Below are 17,181 nucleotides of genomic sequence, written 5' to 3' on the forward strand. Positions count from 1 at the left end.
TTCTACGCACCACTCCAATACGTACTTCACATCAAATGCATAAGGCAATTGACACATTTTCTCAAGACCTGAAAAATCCCACCTTCTGGCATGTTTGCATGTCATAGTCTGACCTGAATGCAAATGAGAGCAAAATTGGCTAGACATTCAGCAATGTCAGCACAATATTTTAGACCTGCAAATGCATAATCAATTTGATAGCAGTTTGAGTGAACAGCTGAGCTCTCTGCTTTGGATACAAATTAAAGGCCTATCACTCTGCAGTCAAGATACACTCAAATGCTAAATATTCAACTCTATTAATTCTGGGGCTACTTAAAGTACAGTCTTTATAGCTACATTAGTTCATAAGTAACTTTTACCACAAGGTGTCATGTACATTTTTAAAAATAAATCAATGTTACACTCAAATGATAAATATTCAACTCTATTAAAACAAGGGCTGCTTACAGTATACAGTAGTCTTTATAGCTGCATTAGTTCATTAGTATCTTCTACCACAATGTGTCATGTACATTTTTAAAAAGAAATCAATGTCAATGTCAGGTTAATATAGCTTCGTATAGTCTTATAGTCCCTTACCAAGTTCTCTGGTTTCCTCTTGGTACTCGTAGTTCTTATGCAAACATAATACTGCTGCTTGGCAGAATAGTAATAGTATAATAATAGTAATTAGGAATTAATGAGTCGAGCATCTATTTGACTCATTATTTAAATTGTCTTCAACTTAGTTTGAGAAAACTAACAGCCATTTGAAAGTGGTTTGTCAAATGTTACATGGATGTGTGTTCTTACACAAATGAGGAAGGCAGCAAATTGCAAAAATTGTTTGTTATTCTCTCAATTTCTTAATGTGGCTTTTCCACAGTCATTGTACAATGTAAAATCGGAATTGAATCATAATATTACACATACAAAGCAATGGTTCTACACAATTGAGACATAATGTGCAACACTTTGCATATGTGAGACATTCAGACAAAAAATCACAAATTTTGGATGCACTGTAATTGTCTCATCTGTGTGTGCTCCCATTAATTTAGAGTGGTTAGTGTAAAGATTGATATACATCAAAAAGCAAGACGGATTGGGTGTTATATACCATACATTATGTAATTAGATTTTTCATATCTACATTGAGCTCTCGGATTATCCAGATTATGTAAATGTTCTGTAATATTCTATTAGCCTTGAACTCACCCCTTTTTTGCCTTTATGTATTTTTTTTTTGATGGATATTTCTTTACATGAAGTGACACATATTCTCAGATCTCCATAATGAACCTTTTGTCAGGAAACCCCCAAAATTTATTCAACCATTAGCGTTGCATCATGGAAGAGGTAAACCGTTATTTGTAAAAACAAAATTTACCACCAACATGTGTGGATCGTCCATTAAAACATACATACATACATACATACATACATACATACATACATACATACATACATACATAATTATCCTCAAAAGGGTCACAGGTGGGTTGAAGCCTATCCCAATTTCCTTTGGGCAGCAGGTGGGGTACACCGTGTTTTCCAGCCAATTGCAGGGCAACCAAGACAAACAACCATTAACACACACAAACAGACTTAAGAACAATTAGAGTGCCTAATATGTCCACCATGCATATTTTTGGAATGTGGGGGGAAACAGATTAAGGTATGGGAGAACATATGAAAACTCTGCACAGAAAAGCCAGAACCGGAAGCAAATCCATAACCTCAAAACTGTGAGGCGCATGCCACCTATTATTATTATTGTTTTAAACTATTATTATTGTGTTTTTTTTTTTTAATTATTTATCATCACTGGGAGGTTCATTTGCACTAATTAATATCTAAAATAATAATAATCATAATAATAATAAAACGTTTCTCCACTGATTCAGTGTTTCATGTCCCCTATTTTCAACATTGACAACCTACCCCACAAAAGGTCTTTGTACACGCCCATGCAGCCCGTTGTTTCGTATGTGCGCAGCGTGTGCCCGGATGCGTCGTTAATGACCTTTTTTTTCTATGCCCCCAATTGCAAGTACATATTTGCAACAATTAAAAGGACGCTGTTAGGCTGATTTTTTTGAAGCTTTTCTACCCCCTTGTGGTTGAGATGTGAATGGGAACAATAATTTGGCATTAATCTGCCTACATCAGCTAAATTGTCACAGTTTAAATGAGTAATCGCTCATCACAAAATGGCTTTCCTCCTGTAAATCAATCAGAGTATGAGCGCAGCAACAAGAGCCACTGAAGTATGTAATAAGGTAGGTTCATGAAATCAATAAACTACTCCAATATTAAAGGCCTATACTGTGAAGCAATGCTACAGAGCTGCATGCGACTACCATTGATATGAGCAACTATATCTGAGAGCTTTAAACTCTTGTTTTGGTTGTTTGTTAGTTTTTTCCTGCATGTTCGATTGACAAAGATGCACATCAGAAAACGTTTACAAAAGAGTTTTCATATGGACTTTTCATGAGAGAGTTGACAACATTACCCCCTTGTGGCAGTATATCAATACAGTACTGCATATTTCAGGATATTGTACATTTTAGACAAATAACAATGCTGCAGGTCTCGAGAAATGAAATATCAGAATTTCAGAGATTGACACTATTTATATGCTACATTCAGTGTATTTGAGCATGTTCACTCACTTAGCTTTTTGTATACAAGGTATGTGTACAGCGCATCTGGAATAATCTAAACGAAACAGGAATGGATGAGATAATGATGTGATCTGGTAAGGGTTTAAAATGATGAATCGTGAATAGCATCTACCCAAAATAACACGCATTAAACACAAGAAGTTACAGTCTTTTACAGTCAATTACAGTGTTTATGGGCTTTTCAATACATGACCCCCAGAAACACAAAGGGGTAAAGGTAGCATTAACTGTGGTATGACCCTAAAATCTAGGAATATTTCTCTTTCCTGTTTTCAACTAATTCTAATTCTGGAAACATTTGAATTGTCTTGAAGGAAACAACGTCACGTCACATCAGCTGAGCAGTTAGCTGTCTCAGGCACAAGAACATAATGTGCTTCACTGAGCACTAACATTGTGAAACCCACTATGAAAAGTGCCGGTACTTTTCTGTTTATAGGCAAAGATAAAGAAACTTTATTGTTTCTTTAACAGTCACCCACTCCATAATGAGACATTTGTAAAATAAATTCGGTTGCAAATCTCAGAGCCACTGAGTTGTTTTCCACATTTATTCCGGTTGTAAAAAGCCAATTTCCAGCTTTGCAAATGAGGTCACAAATCACATCCCTGCAATTGTGTGTATACAAATAAAGTTAAACAACAACAAAAACCTTCAAACGGTTAAAACAAGCACAAAAAACATTCCTCATATTGGATGCTATCTTATTTGAAACTGTTAGAGTTTTTGCGACTGTAAAAAAAGCACTGAAGGTAAACAACTTTTATTGAATATTGTTGTACGCTTTGTACTGAGGCTCCATTTTTTATTATTCACGAAAACCAACTCTTAAAGATTTCAAGAAGCTCTGCTCAGATATACAATCTAATTGTCCCTTTTCTGCTCCAACTTGGCTCTTTCCCATCAAGCATAAAGTAAGGTCCCTCAAGGCAGACTTGGATGAGTTTGGTGTGGAAGCATCTCTTTATCGTGTTAGTATATTTTGGAGAGTCAATGACCTGAAATGAAGTTTTACATTTATGATACATTAGTATGATACCCATTTTTAAATTTAACTCCACTATCCTTACTAATCAACTAGAGGATATTAATTAGAATTTTATGCTAATAGGGAAGTCCTTTTACTTATATATTTTATTTTGTTGAACCTGTACAGCGTTATCGCCAACTACTAAAAACAACAATGCATTCACAACTAAATACTATCATTAAAAAGCATGTTAGAGAGTGGTACTTGTGCATATCAGGGAAAGTCATGCTTTTTTAAGACTCCAGGATTATGTGTGTGCGTGCGTGTGCGTGTGGGTGTGCGTAGGTGTGTGCGTGTGTGTGCATGTGTGTGTGTGTGTGTGTGTGTATTTTCAATATGTTTTTTTTTTGTTTTGTGTGAGTTACTAACTATTGAGTATGATTTGTTAATTTTGGTAATTATTTGGAAGTATGTCATGTTTATCTTTGTTCCTAGAAACAATTGTAGCAAAATGGAGAGCTACAGCCAGATCTCTACTTAAATTCTGTCTGTGGTACAATTTTATACAATAAACTTGACAAAAGCCAACTTTTGCTGAGAACCCTGACATTATAGTTTTTTTTTTTCTTTGTTTTGTTTTTTGGTTGAAGTGAGCTTGCAAACAGTTTTTCATCTCTAGCCCCATCCTTACCTGTCTCCCTTTTTCCCCAATGCTCAGAGGGATTTCCCCGCAGGTATCCATAAAAATGCATAAAACATTAATAGATTGAGTGGTTTTCCTTGCTAGAGTGTGGGAAGATCTTTCACACATGGTGATATTGTTCTTGCAGAGAGACAGTGAAAACAGACATACAGTTCTTTCTTTCTTCATGGATTTGAGTCATTGCAGTGTCCTGCAAATGAACTTCACTTACTGGTTTAAGTTACTGCAATCATTGTTGAGATTTTCAAGACAATATGTCTACTGCATTGTTATAGTCTTTCTCTTAGTATCAATTAATACAGAAATTAGTGTACACTTTGGTTTATAAAGAAATATATATATATATATATATATATATATATATATATATATATATATATATATATATATATATATATATATATATATATATATATGTCCAATTACATTGCTCTTTTTTGCTGTGCATTCCATATTAAGTGTATGCACATTGATGTCACCTCTGTATTAAATATAAAATACATGTGAAAACAAAAGAAAGGAGTGTGTGTCGAACGATGTTGCCCTAATCAGTCCCAACAGGCTAAATTGATATCAAGTTCGATGTTTAGAATGTAAAAGGCACACTAAATAAATCATAATGATCATATTCTCTATTTGTTACATTAATTTTCTTGCGGGGAGGGGGGGGCAGATAGTTTTCTATCTTAATTGATATTAAGTAGTCATTTGTGCTTACTTTATACTCTTTCAACTGAATGAACAAAATGATTCTTTTGCAGTGTTCTTTCAATGTGATTACTGAAATGCATTAATACCACCCTCATACATTCTTGGTTAAAAGCAGTCCCTTATCATTTTCATATGTGACAGAATTATTGCAGTACTATATTAATGTTTTACACATTATTTTTGTCCAGACAGTCGACACATTCAGTAAAATGGACATGTTTGAAGGAGAGAAGATGTTATGTCAGTAAAAAGCATCCACAAAATAAGAGAAGAGAAAAACTTTCCTTGTCTCCCCAAGTGGGTCTCCTACATTTTTTTAAAGAGAACAATATTTATCTTCTGAAGAGTATTTTGCTGGGAAACATAAATATTTGAGAATTCAAGTGAAGTAAACTTCACCTTGCTCTTATTCTGCACCCATTATAAACACCCTGTATGATGTCATAGAGCAAAATACACCTTCCTCTGAAGACAGTTATTGCTCTTAAATTGTTAGAGGCCTGCAGAAATCTTTTGCACAGGAAATGTGTCCCCTTTGTTCGCAGTAAAACTGTCTAAAGGTTCAATATGAAGCAAAGCAGTGTTCAAGGACAAGTCCTCCTCCACAGAACGATCTGTTCAAACTGCTGCCATCAGGTATATGCAACAGGAGCCTGAGGGATAGGACTGCCAGGCTGGCAAACAGTTTCTACCCAAAAGCCATCCGGATTCTCAACAAATCCCTCATGCACTAATCTGCCTCTTGCTGCATGCATAAATATTATTTTGCACTACATGATATTTGCACTATATTATTAGCATCATTGTGTCTGTTGTTGTTTTATTAATACTATACAAATGACAATGAAACTCTTGAATCTTGAATTTGTGCCGACACATTTGAGGATATCTCTATGAATGGGTGAGAGTCATTTAACTTTATGGCAATAGATTTTACATTCTTTGGCAAGAAAACGTGATAAACAGTCTATTGACAAAAGTATGTACGGTCCATTCTGTCATAATTCTGTGGGATTTTTATGCACAGAGTTTTTATGTTCTCAGTATGACATGGTTAACATTCAATCAATTTTGACAAAAGTGGTATGTGTGGTATGTTTGGATGAAGGCCTATTTACCATTTGAGCTGCTTTTTCATGCACACTGTCAAAGAATAGATCATACAAACATTCACGAACCATCATTCTCTCTCTCTCTCTCTCTCTCTTTCTGTCTCTCCATTTCTCTGTGAAACATCATCACTTCTCTCACACAGGTGCTAAACCGAAGACAACAGCTGAGCAGGTTTTTCCACACTAAGCTTTAGGAAATATGATAATTTTACCCGGAATATTATGTCATCATAATGACTGCCACTGAAATGAATGAACAAACATAATGTGAAGCAGTGGGGGGCGAAATGCCCCCCTAGTGAGATCATGATTGCAAAACATGGATGTGTTTTACAAGAATGTATGCACTCAAGCATTCACTGTGGGACGAGTAGGAGATAACAAAAATAAAATTGAGAATGGATGTGATGAAGGAAAACTAATTTCAACTAGCTTTAGGGGATATTAAGCGATATGAGTTCAACCAAAACAAAATCATGAATACTAATTGGTGATAAATACTGACTGGTTATTTTTTTAATCCTCGAACAGTTAAACCTGTTATGATGACAGTCAAATGTTTTGAGAAGATGAATAAGATTAAGGGTTGTATGTGTGTGTTTGTGTATGTGATGGTGAGTAACTGGTGAGCTGGGTTACTCAACGGACCGAGGCTGATTGTGGTGGTCTGCTGTCAGGATTTAGTGCAGGTGAAAACCAATATGTTGGAGCTTGGCAATGTTAATGTGTCTGATGGAGTAAGAGAAAGGAGGGATTACTGAGGCGGAAAAAAACGGATGTCAGAAGGGACAGTTGGGACAAAGAAGAATAATGAAACCAAAATAACATCTAAGTTCTGAAACTTGGAGAGAGGTCGAGCCATGCTCCACTCTTCACCAAATCCCTAAAGTTTTGTATCAGTACCTCGGATGTATTCCATGTTTGAGATATCTAACCAAATACATCAGAAAATTAGATCATGAGTGGACTGTTACAATAATATTTTGTCTTTGAGGGAACAGTTGCTAGCAGGTATCCCATTTTTTCCCCCTAGTCTTAAAAAAACCCATGTTACAATGAGTGTTCACTTTTTTTGGTAATTGGATGTGTACTGCATTTGGGTCGAATGGAATTCATTATAATGCATATAATAAAATATAATAAATGATAGATGGATGAGTAAGGCCAAGCTTCAACCTATTTACCTGCATGTAAAATCCAATTATTTTTGTATTTTGGACGTTGTCTTTCCTGTTTACTAAACAATGTCTGTATCTGATTGTATCTGCAGCCTCCATGGAGTTTACCTAATCCAGCCACTTTGGAGTTTACCAAATCAAGCCACTTTCTGATCCCACTTCCCAAAAGGGCAACGTGATCACAAGTATACCGTTTCCTTCTCGGGTGAATGAATAATCCGCAGTGGTTTCATATTTTTCCATCAAAGCTGTCCCTCCAAGCATTTTATTTGATTGCCTGTAAGCCGCAGGAAAAGGAGTATTAAAAAGATATGACATTATCATATGTTTTAGTATTCCTACTTTCAAATGCATTCTCAGACCCTTCCATCATCATTATGTCCTTGAGCAAAAAAGGTAGATGACATGAGTGGTCAAATAGTCTAAAGAAGACTTCCTAAAACCCGCTTAGCATCTTTCCTGTATCAACTGTTATAGATTAGCTTTGAGGAAGAATGATGTCATCATGTTGCATTACACGTTCAGGTCATTTCTTGGCCTTATCTCTGAGAACATATGCCATGAAATGTCCCATCAACTACACTGTGGAAAGCTTTATACATAGAAACTGATGTATCATGTCTGACAGCAGTTTGAATAATTGATTTCATGTCAGGTAATAAATCATGAATGATCTTTAATTCATGACTTAAGATTCCATTGGCAAAAATAGATCTGTAACTAAGTAACTAACTAGTAACTTTTTATTCTGTATACAATGAGCTGTAATCTTAACTATTCTTTAAGGCCAAACTCTGGTTCTGTGTAACGAACAACATGAGATTATTCCTGTTCCTGCATTCTCCACTGAAAGACGATCTCATGTGGCCAACCTTCAGTCAGAATATTGGATTGTCCCGTTGAGCATGCTCTTTCCATCCCTGAAATCCATTGAGAGAGAGGGATAAAATTTCAAACAGCCGCCTGCGGCCTATCAAGGAGTGCCTTTGAATGGAAGTGAAGCTAATGATGAGTGGCCACATGGTATGGTGATTGCAGATGTGATTCTCAAACTGGGTGTGAACATATACTTGAACAAGTTAGCAGAAATGAAGAGAATGCATCTACACATACATAAAGCCCAAGGGAAAATTGCTCCTAATTCTTTACGACTAGGATATTGAACCTCTCCATCTAGTCGAGATACGGATCCAGTACAAGAGCTGTATCACAATTTATGCCTTAAAAAAATAAGACAGTAATGTCCAACTCTCCATGTTAAGATGTTAACTACTGTATTTACATTTTAAATCAAATATGCACATTTTTATGCATTCAGATCGTGTCCCAATCAGTTTTGATCAAGCACACACCTCATCATACCCAAAAAGTTATTTATTACTTTGGTTAAGCAGATTTGGTTGTGTCACTAGCAGTATATTTGCTTATGCTTTTTTGGTGATATTTCTAATTTTCATTCATCGTTTAGTCTGGTATTTGTATGTATTCTGCCCTCCTTGAGTGTACAACATTTAATTAGGCAAATAGCTCACGGATTCCCAATGAAAGGCAAGGTGTTTTTGATTAAGTGGAAATTAACAATGTTATTGTCATGTTAAAAACACCAAGTAATTGTTGATTGAGCATAAACATAGCAATAGCTTGTTACAAATTGAACATTCAAAGGTATTTTCTCTGCTCTAAGCAAACATTCAGGGCTAGGGATGAGATTTGGTAAGATTTTGACAGTTCTGATTCCATTTTTAATCCACCCTAACAATTCAATTCTTTATCGATTCCTTATCAATTTTTTTACGGAAATAAAAGGAAAATAATCAGGTAGATTAGCAACCACTCTGTTTTTATGTTAAGTCTACGCATGTGCCATGTTTTGCTACAAAACATTCGTGGTGATGTCATGTCCAACTGTAATTGATTAGACAATCACTAATAAAAATGGCAAATAATCCCAAGGAGCTGTGACACTGGTAAACTGTTTCCAAGATGAACCGATTTTTGATTCTGATACCTATTCAAAACCTTTTTAGTTGAAGCTCAACTTGTTGTGTGTATCTCTTCTTGGCATCAATCAAGTCTTAATTTGTACAATGTAGCATTTCTAAGTTGATCTATTTGTTGTAAGATTTTTGATTATTATTTTTAATAATGTAGGTGCATCCATTATACCAGTCCACACATTAGATCAGGTTTTAAGTCCGTTTCCTCTGTTCAGTCCAGTGCATTTTTACACCAAATCAAGCCAATTTCTATCACGCTGACTCAGAGCTAAAAAAAAAAGGACAAACACTTGAATGCCCTACAATCAGTTACATTGTAACTGTGAATGGGGTATTAAGTGGAAATTGATCCCATGTAAGACACACAATTTTTGATTATATCAACTACACTAACAAAAAAGTACTTTGAGCTATTTCTCACCTTTGTAAAAAAAATAGCGTGAAATACATGGAATTTCTTTTTTTTAGCCATGACCTGCTTAAGACCTTAACACAGCCCTTAATACACAGTATCAACTATAGCAGGAAATCTGAGTCTTGAAATTAAGCGTTCAGTCCATATATGTGCCATTATGTACTCTTGAAGCTCCAAATAAAATAAATAAGCCTCTGCTGAATTACATTATGGTACATTACGTGACAGAGGAAAAAACATAAACAAAATAAATTAAAAAAAAGTAGCCTACTTTTCTTTTCATCATATTCCCATAACGTTGACTATACGGATTGGACAGTGGGTTCTGTGTGGCGATGAACTCATTGAGTTTGACAATTTGGTCCAATCCAATCCTTGGATAAATGAATATAGACCCCAAAGTGCCTGCTTACCAGATACAGAGGATGTCCTGCCTCCATCCCACAGTGGTATATACAATTTTAAAAACAAAAAATGTTTATACAAAGACTACTAGACTCCAAATTCCTCCGTAACCCTTATCAAAGAATTGGAACATATCCCTGATAGTTGTTGTGAAATAATGTAAATATCACCACAGAGAATGTAGTAACATGGGTCCAAGATTGTTAATGCTCTGTGAATTTATCTACCACAGCTGCGGAGCATCAAGAGTCCTTCTAATTCCGCTATTTTGGCAGGGCAGCCATGTAATCCAATTTCCTGAGGAGTCATTACTTCACAGTGATTTCCTGATTGCAGACTCAGTAATTGTTCTCAAGTTTAACCGACCAGGCAAGGAAAAATATATTCCCTTCATGGCTATCCTTTTCACTGACACTGAAATGAAACTGATTCAAAGCAAAATGTGGAGCCTTTACGCCTATATTTAAGTGCAATATGTAACATTGAGATTGATTTAATGAGTAATAAAATCATTTCTGTTGTTCAGGAAAAACAAGCTCTCAAGGCAAAACAGGAAAAATGGTGGTGCATTTGTAAACATAAATTTAGGCTACTACGGTGAAAGAAAACAAAGCTTGAGGCAAAGGTGACAGCTGCGACTGCCAAAAGGTCATAAGCTGCGGAAGCTGATTTTTTCCTCACAGGGATACAAGCTGTGCTGTTGAGGACAGAGTGCAGAGGCTTCACCTACATATCCTATTAAAATGGCCACATCTGTCACTGAATGATTCCTTGTTAACATACTACTGAATGTGAATATCCAATCTCACCTCTAACATTCCTGGGGACCTCGTACAACATGTGGGCATAAGATTGATAATACTAATATATATATATATATATATATATATATATATATATATATATATATATATATATATATATATATATATATATATATATATATAAATAAAAGTGTGTGTGTGTAACTGTGGACTGAACATGCTACATTGCGTCTCCACTCCGCTGTGTCGTACATGTTAATGAATGAAACTGGTTCCACATCTGCGTGTCTGCTGAGCTGAGCTGCCTTTATGCTGGACTTGTCAGAACTGCACTGCCGTCATACGCCTTGGTCACTTTCACAGTTCACAAAGCACCAAACATGAAGAGAACGTTATCTAGCAAAAAAAAACAAAAACAAAAAAAAAAACAACTCCAAATACCACGGAAAATGCAAAGAATAAAATATTAAATACACATATAGTCCCTAAGAAGAGGAAACAGATTCAACGAAAGAATAGGGGGATAACGTATGCATGCACAATCATATAAGGCTATTGGTCTGCAAAGTATTCCAGTTGAAATGATCTTACCCAACTATACATTTTATACAATTACATTTGGTCAAATTGCACCCGACTGCCTCAAGCATCCTCCCTACAAGATACTTGTACCAGGGCGCTTCCTCATGCGTCGTACCGCGCATGCGCCACACGACGGAGCAGCTTCTGATTTGACAAGCGTGGGATGCGCCAGCCACACAGTCCCACTAAATTGCAAGCTTTCCCGTTAGTAGTGTGCATCATCAGCGACACCTGCCTCCTCCGTTATTGTGGCTGGATCTCTGGGAGCGGTCTTTTTCTTTTCAAATTTGCAAGTAGACGGCCTCTTGTTCTTCAAAGATCCCATTAGAAAGAGGCGAAAAGCAGAATTCAGCACCACAGGATAGAGGAGAGCGTCAGGATTTTAGGCTATTTTCACTGTTCATCCGAGGTTCACCAAAAAGGATTGAGGATTTTATTTGGGAGTATTCTACCGAGAAAGGTGATTTGTACTCTTCGAGGACTTACAAGGAGTACCATCTGTAAAACTTGAAGGTGGGTTATGAGTTTGAGTCGGAGATTTGTCATGTGGCAGGTGCTTTTGCTAGCATCCCCGCTTCGTAGCCCACTAACTCAAGCCCCGTGTTGCTAACATTAGCTTAGGCGAGGTCCGCCCGGCTTCATTCTTCATTGTGCTTCGGCTAGTTTGCAAAATGTTCAATATGACAAAGCTGCACCGCACATAAACGTCCTGTCGCCCGCATATGCTCACATGTTGTTGCGTTTTGTCCCTCTAGACGACGTGTTCAAATTAAGCAGGAAAAAAAAAAAAATCGGGGTAGCTCATTGCTATCGTCACTGGGTGCTGCTATCCAGGGAGCCCGGTGCTGAACGCCTGACTCCCCTCATAGCAGCAGCCGACTCGGGCAGATGGAAGCTAGTCTTGCTAGCTACTTTCGTGGCTAAGCTAACCTGTCACTTCTGCTTCTGCTGTCACTTCCAAATTACGGTTCCACTTTCCAACGACAAGGACCGTTCAAACGTGGTTTGAGCTTATTAGCGCATATCTTATTGTCTTTCTGTCTCTTTTTCATGCTCGCTCGTGCTTCATTCATTCGATCGCTTACACGACTGACAGAAAATCAAGCAAGGCACTCAGGGTTGACAAGCACAGTCACATGCATGGTTTTGTTAACAAAAATGAGAACATGCTTAGAAAACTGACTCACACTATACAAATGCATATGTTCGTCCAAAATGTCTGTGCGGGTGTTCACCTGTAGTCTAAGTTAATATTAATCACTGTAAATCACTGTAAATTGTAAACCGTGTTTATTATTATTTCCATAAAAGAAACTGTGTTCAAGGTCGCCTAGGCATTTGTTTTAGTCAATATAATTTGTGTTTCGAGGGGTTTTTGTGTAGTTAGGTACACACAGAGCAACTTCAACCTGAGCGCAGGGGCAGAGATGCATGGTGGCCAGTGGTGGCCAAGACCACCCGGCGGCGTCTTTGGGAAAATGACGATATTTCTGATATTTCTGACATTTTCCCACAGATGCAATACTATCATCCGATAATTTGCTATCATTTATTTATATAATCTGCATAAAGAACACATGCAGTACATACTGTACTGTTGACGTGAATACAAACCCTTAAAGAAGAATACACATTATATTTCTTCCAGTCAATCAAAAGTAGTACTTTCACAACATAGCAAGTCAACAACATAGCTGAGAAGTCTATCATACCATCCCCAGCTATTATTTCATAGGGGAAAAACATATACACACCACACACGCATGCACGTGAAATCAAAGCTTTTTGTGACATTGTGTCACTCCAAGTGTGGCATGGATCAGTGGTAGAATCGTTGTCTTGCAACCCCATAGCTTTTGTGTTCGATTCCTGGCCATTGTGACCATGTTTTGTTGAGCTGTTTGTTAAGATATGGCTACCTTCAGTTCTTCCTGATGTTGGGTCATCAGTATGTAAAAGAGTAGTCGATGTAAAGTGATTTGAGAGTCTCATTGGTGGGAGTGGTATACAAATGAAGTACCTTTACAGTTGTGATTATTCGATATGAATTGAATGAATGGGGCATTCATCACTGTATCAGAATGACGTCAGCAGTCACCCATTGGTGACAATCGATCACTCTGGCTGTGAATGAGCAAATCTTTTCAAGGGATAAAAATAGACTATGAGAATAGCAAAGGAAATTGTATTATCTAGTAAATCAATCACAGCAAAATGTTGCTTTCAGACTTGTTGCCGTGTGACTGGTTGCAACAGGCACTGTTTAAGATACATCTGATTTCGATGTTTTGAAGCCCTGATCTGATCGTTATTGAGATATAGAATGACACACTCCTGGTCACCCCTCAAGGAGGTATTGCAATATCCTGGCCACCCCAAGAAAAATTCTGGCGACTTCCCTGCCAGAGTGTTATTTAAAAATATACAATGCTGGACTCAGGTAATAACTTCATTCGTCAAAATTTGGTGATCTTCACATATAAAGGGCCTGTATACTGGGAATTAAACTTTTCGGATATTTTAACCATGGTACAATGTTAATTTCTCACCCTTAACAACCCAAAGGTTTTTTTTTTCTTTTTACCACTATTATTTTTCTAAGAATTCCTTGCTCATTCTGTGCTCATAGCACCGTCCCCACCCAATTGCAATTGAATTGCCAGTATGCCAAATGTAATTTATATGAACAAAAAGCTGTGGAAAGTTTAAAATATGATAAGGGCCCTTTAATACGTTCTATTGGTCAGGCTACACATGCAGGTGTTATTTTTCCTAAATTTTCACCAATATATGTTTTGAAAATGGCTTGCTGTTTTTTATGATGCAATGTTTATGGTTAAACAATCATACTGTTTTTGGAGCATGTGGTACCAGACTTTGGCCCTGTGACATCAATTTATGCAGTCAGTTTTTTTGTAGGTCATAAGTGAATATTTTGAGGATTTAAATTCTCCTATAGCACAGCTCTCTCCGAGCTCCTCTGATTGCATGTTTTTTTTGACCCAGTGTAGATGGCCACATTCTCTTCCTGTAACTGGAGATATGGAATCTCAGGGGCCGCTGAGTGGCTGTATTTAGAGTGAGGGCTTATGTTTGGCAAAGGGGCATGCTCAAATTCTTTCTGACACAGTGCCTGTCTGTTTGCCGATGTTTAAAAACTCTCTTTTCTTTGGTGGCTGGACTGGACAGCCTGCATTTATGGAGATAAAGTTAGTGGTTCTGCTGAGAAACAGTGTAACAAAACAACGATGTTGAACACATCTGCCTCCAGAGGCTTTTCCTCAACCCTTTTCAAGACATTTCCTAAATTTTTGCACAGCCTTTGGAGCAAACTTCTCTTCTCGTTGTAACGACACTTAAGAGACAAAACTCCAGCTCTACCTTAACTGTGACTAACTTGTTGCTTGAAATATTCTGCTTTAATTCCCGAATATGTCTTTCAGTCATCTTTTTTGGATTGGCTCTCTTTTTTCCAAATCCTTGCCAAAACAAATATTGCTAATCAAATCTGGGACTGATATTATTGTTAATACAATGCAACATTAAAGATTTTCTTCTGTCAAGATATTCCCCATCTCATGCTAAGCATATATGTTGTCTTACCATTTCTTTAAAATAGAAGTATCGTCATTCCCCAAATATAAGGTGTATACGGCGCACCCTTAATTTTGGGGTCAAATTCTGGTATTTTCTATGAAACACACTTTTTCCCCAAGAATAAAGGCCAAAAGTATGGATGCGTCCTATAAACGGTAACTTATTTTATTTATTTATTTTTTTTAACGCAACACCTTCTGAGGAAGATTGATCCATCAGCCACATAAGCCACGTTTTGACAAACAGATGCACATTTTATAAACCAGACATATTCTTACTTACAATTATGACTAAGGGGATGAGCAAGAGGGTAGACATCATTTGGCTGTTAGCAACAAGTGCCCGTTGCAGCTAACAGCAACTCTTGTTAGCTGAGGTTCTTACGGCATTATTTTCAGAGCATACAGAACCAACATCTGAGTTCATCCTTGTTCACGCACAGGAACATTACTAAAACGGAGAGGACCAATTAAAAGTTATGATGCTTCCAGCTGATTAAATTAAGAGTGTCAAGGTTGTGTGCACTGGTTAGAGCCCACACAAAGGTAACCGATTCGGCCCGTTTATTAATTGCATATACACGCAATCATAAACTTGGTGGAACACGGATGCTGCACAACGTTGGTTATTTATGGTAAAATGAACTCGAACTACGCCGTGAGGAAAAAGAACAGCCCCAGTGCATTCAACACTGGCCTGGTGTTCACTGACCACACACCTCTAAAATCCAGTGTTGGGCAAGTTATTTCAAAACCGTAATCCATTATTTATTACTTATTACTGTCATTTCAAAGTAATTAGTTACATTACAAGACAGTATTACTGTATTTTAAATGTAAGGCATTACAATGCTATTGCATTACTTTTATATTACTCTCCCTAACATGACAAGAAATGAGGGTTTGCCATTCTAAATGTAGCTCATTACACTTGTTACAGATTCAGGCGGAAGTTTGGCTTAAGTTCAACAACAGTACAAATAATTTTATCTGTATCGTAAACCTTTAAAGACAAGATACATTTTTTTTTTTTTTGAATTTGAATCCCATAATTACTTAGCCTCACAGCTATGCATTGTTTTGACTTTAGGCAGAAACAGTTAATGCATTCCACAATTTCAATATTAATATTCAGATTCAAGTTCAATTGGCTAGGTTAGGGTCAGACCTTTCAAAAATAATTGGTTTTGATGGGGCTACCATCACCAGCTATTGTGTTTAACTGTTTAACATGAGTTTTTGTAAGCTTCATCTTAATACCCATTGATCACAACACATATTTATAGACTATAAAAATTGTACGGCGAAAATTAGTGTTAGCTCACCTTGTCATTATTGCTAGTTTCAAAATGCTGGCCAATCCACTGTGGAAAGCAGCAGCATATAATCTATGAACGACAAACTCCGCCACGAGTCTCCTAACCTCTTGAGGTCGAAGTTGCATCCCTGAGCGAGAGACCGATAATTTTGCCTGATTTGTTTCGACCCCACTCTCTATCCTCTGCGTGATTTCTTTTCGCTAACTTCACGTTACTATGGCTCAGCTCTAAATAGATTGTCAAACCCAACACTGTCTAATTCATTATAGTATGCGTCCGTATTAAAGTGTTTGCACAGAACACAAAAATGCACTGTTTTGAAAAGGACAAGACGGCTTTACTTGTCTCCTTCAATCGGACGTGAGCATGAACAAGCTAGCATGGATGTCGGTAGGTGGGGGGAGGAACAGTGAAGGGCAACGTTCTACGCTGTAATCTCACAACACTCATCACCTGGACAAAGAAAGCTTGAGATTACAGTATATCTCAATTAAGATGATCAGCAAATCATCTCATGCACACCTATATTGCCTCGCACTTGGCTTGTTTCCGCCTCACCCCCTCTACCCCATAATCACAACAGCATGTTATGGGATATCTGATGTAGAAATGCTTCTAAACGTACCATAATTTCATCATTTTAATAAGACACACCATGTGTTTTGATTGGACTTTTGTTTTAGTGTTTTTATTGTTGTTATAAACTTAGGTTCAGCCATTAACTCTTTGTAAGTGGACATTCTTCTGTTTAAAATG

At 37.0% G+C, this 17,181-nt stretch overlaps 1 protein-coding gene across 1 annotated transcript in view; it reads left to right on the forward strand.

Moving 5' to 3' along the window:
• Positions 1–11,669: 11,669 nt before the first annotated feature.
• The window catches only part of ctnna2 (catenin (cadherin-associated protein), alpha 2), a 219,622-nt gene continuing 214,110 nt past the window's right edge, over positions 11,670–17,181 (forward strand). The window contains exon 1 of the mRNA XM_088420189.1: positions 11,670–12,023. The gene's annotated coding sequence lies outside the window, so the exon portion shown is untranslated. The remainder of the gene's footprint in view (positions 12,024–17,181) is intronic.

Source organism: Hippichthys cyanospilos, chromosome 7, assembly GCF_059441005.1.
Source record: "Hippichthys cyanospilos isolate Australia breed blue-spotted pipefish chromosome 7, RoL_Hcya_1.0, whole genome shotgun sequence".
Classification (NCBI taxonomy): Eukaryota; Metazoa; Chordata; class Actinopteri; order Syngnathiformes; family Syngnathidae; genus Hippichthys; species Hippichthys cyanospilos.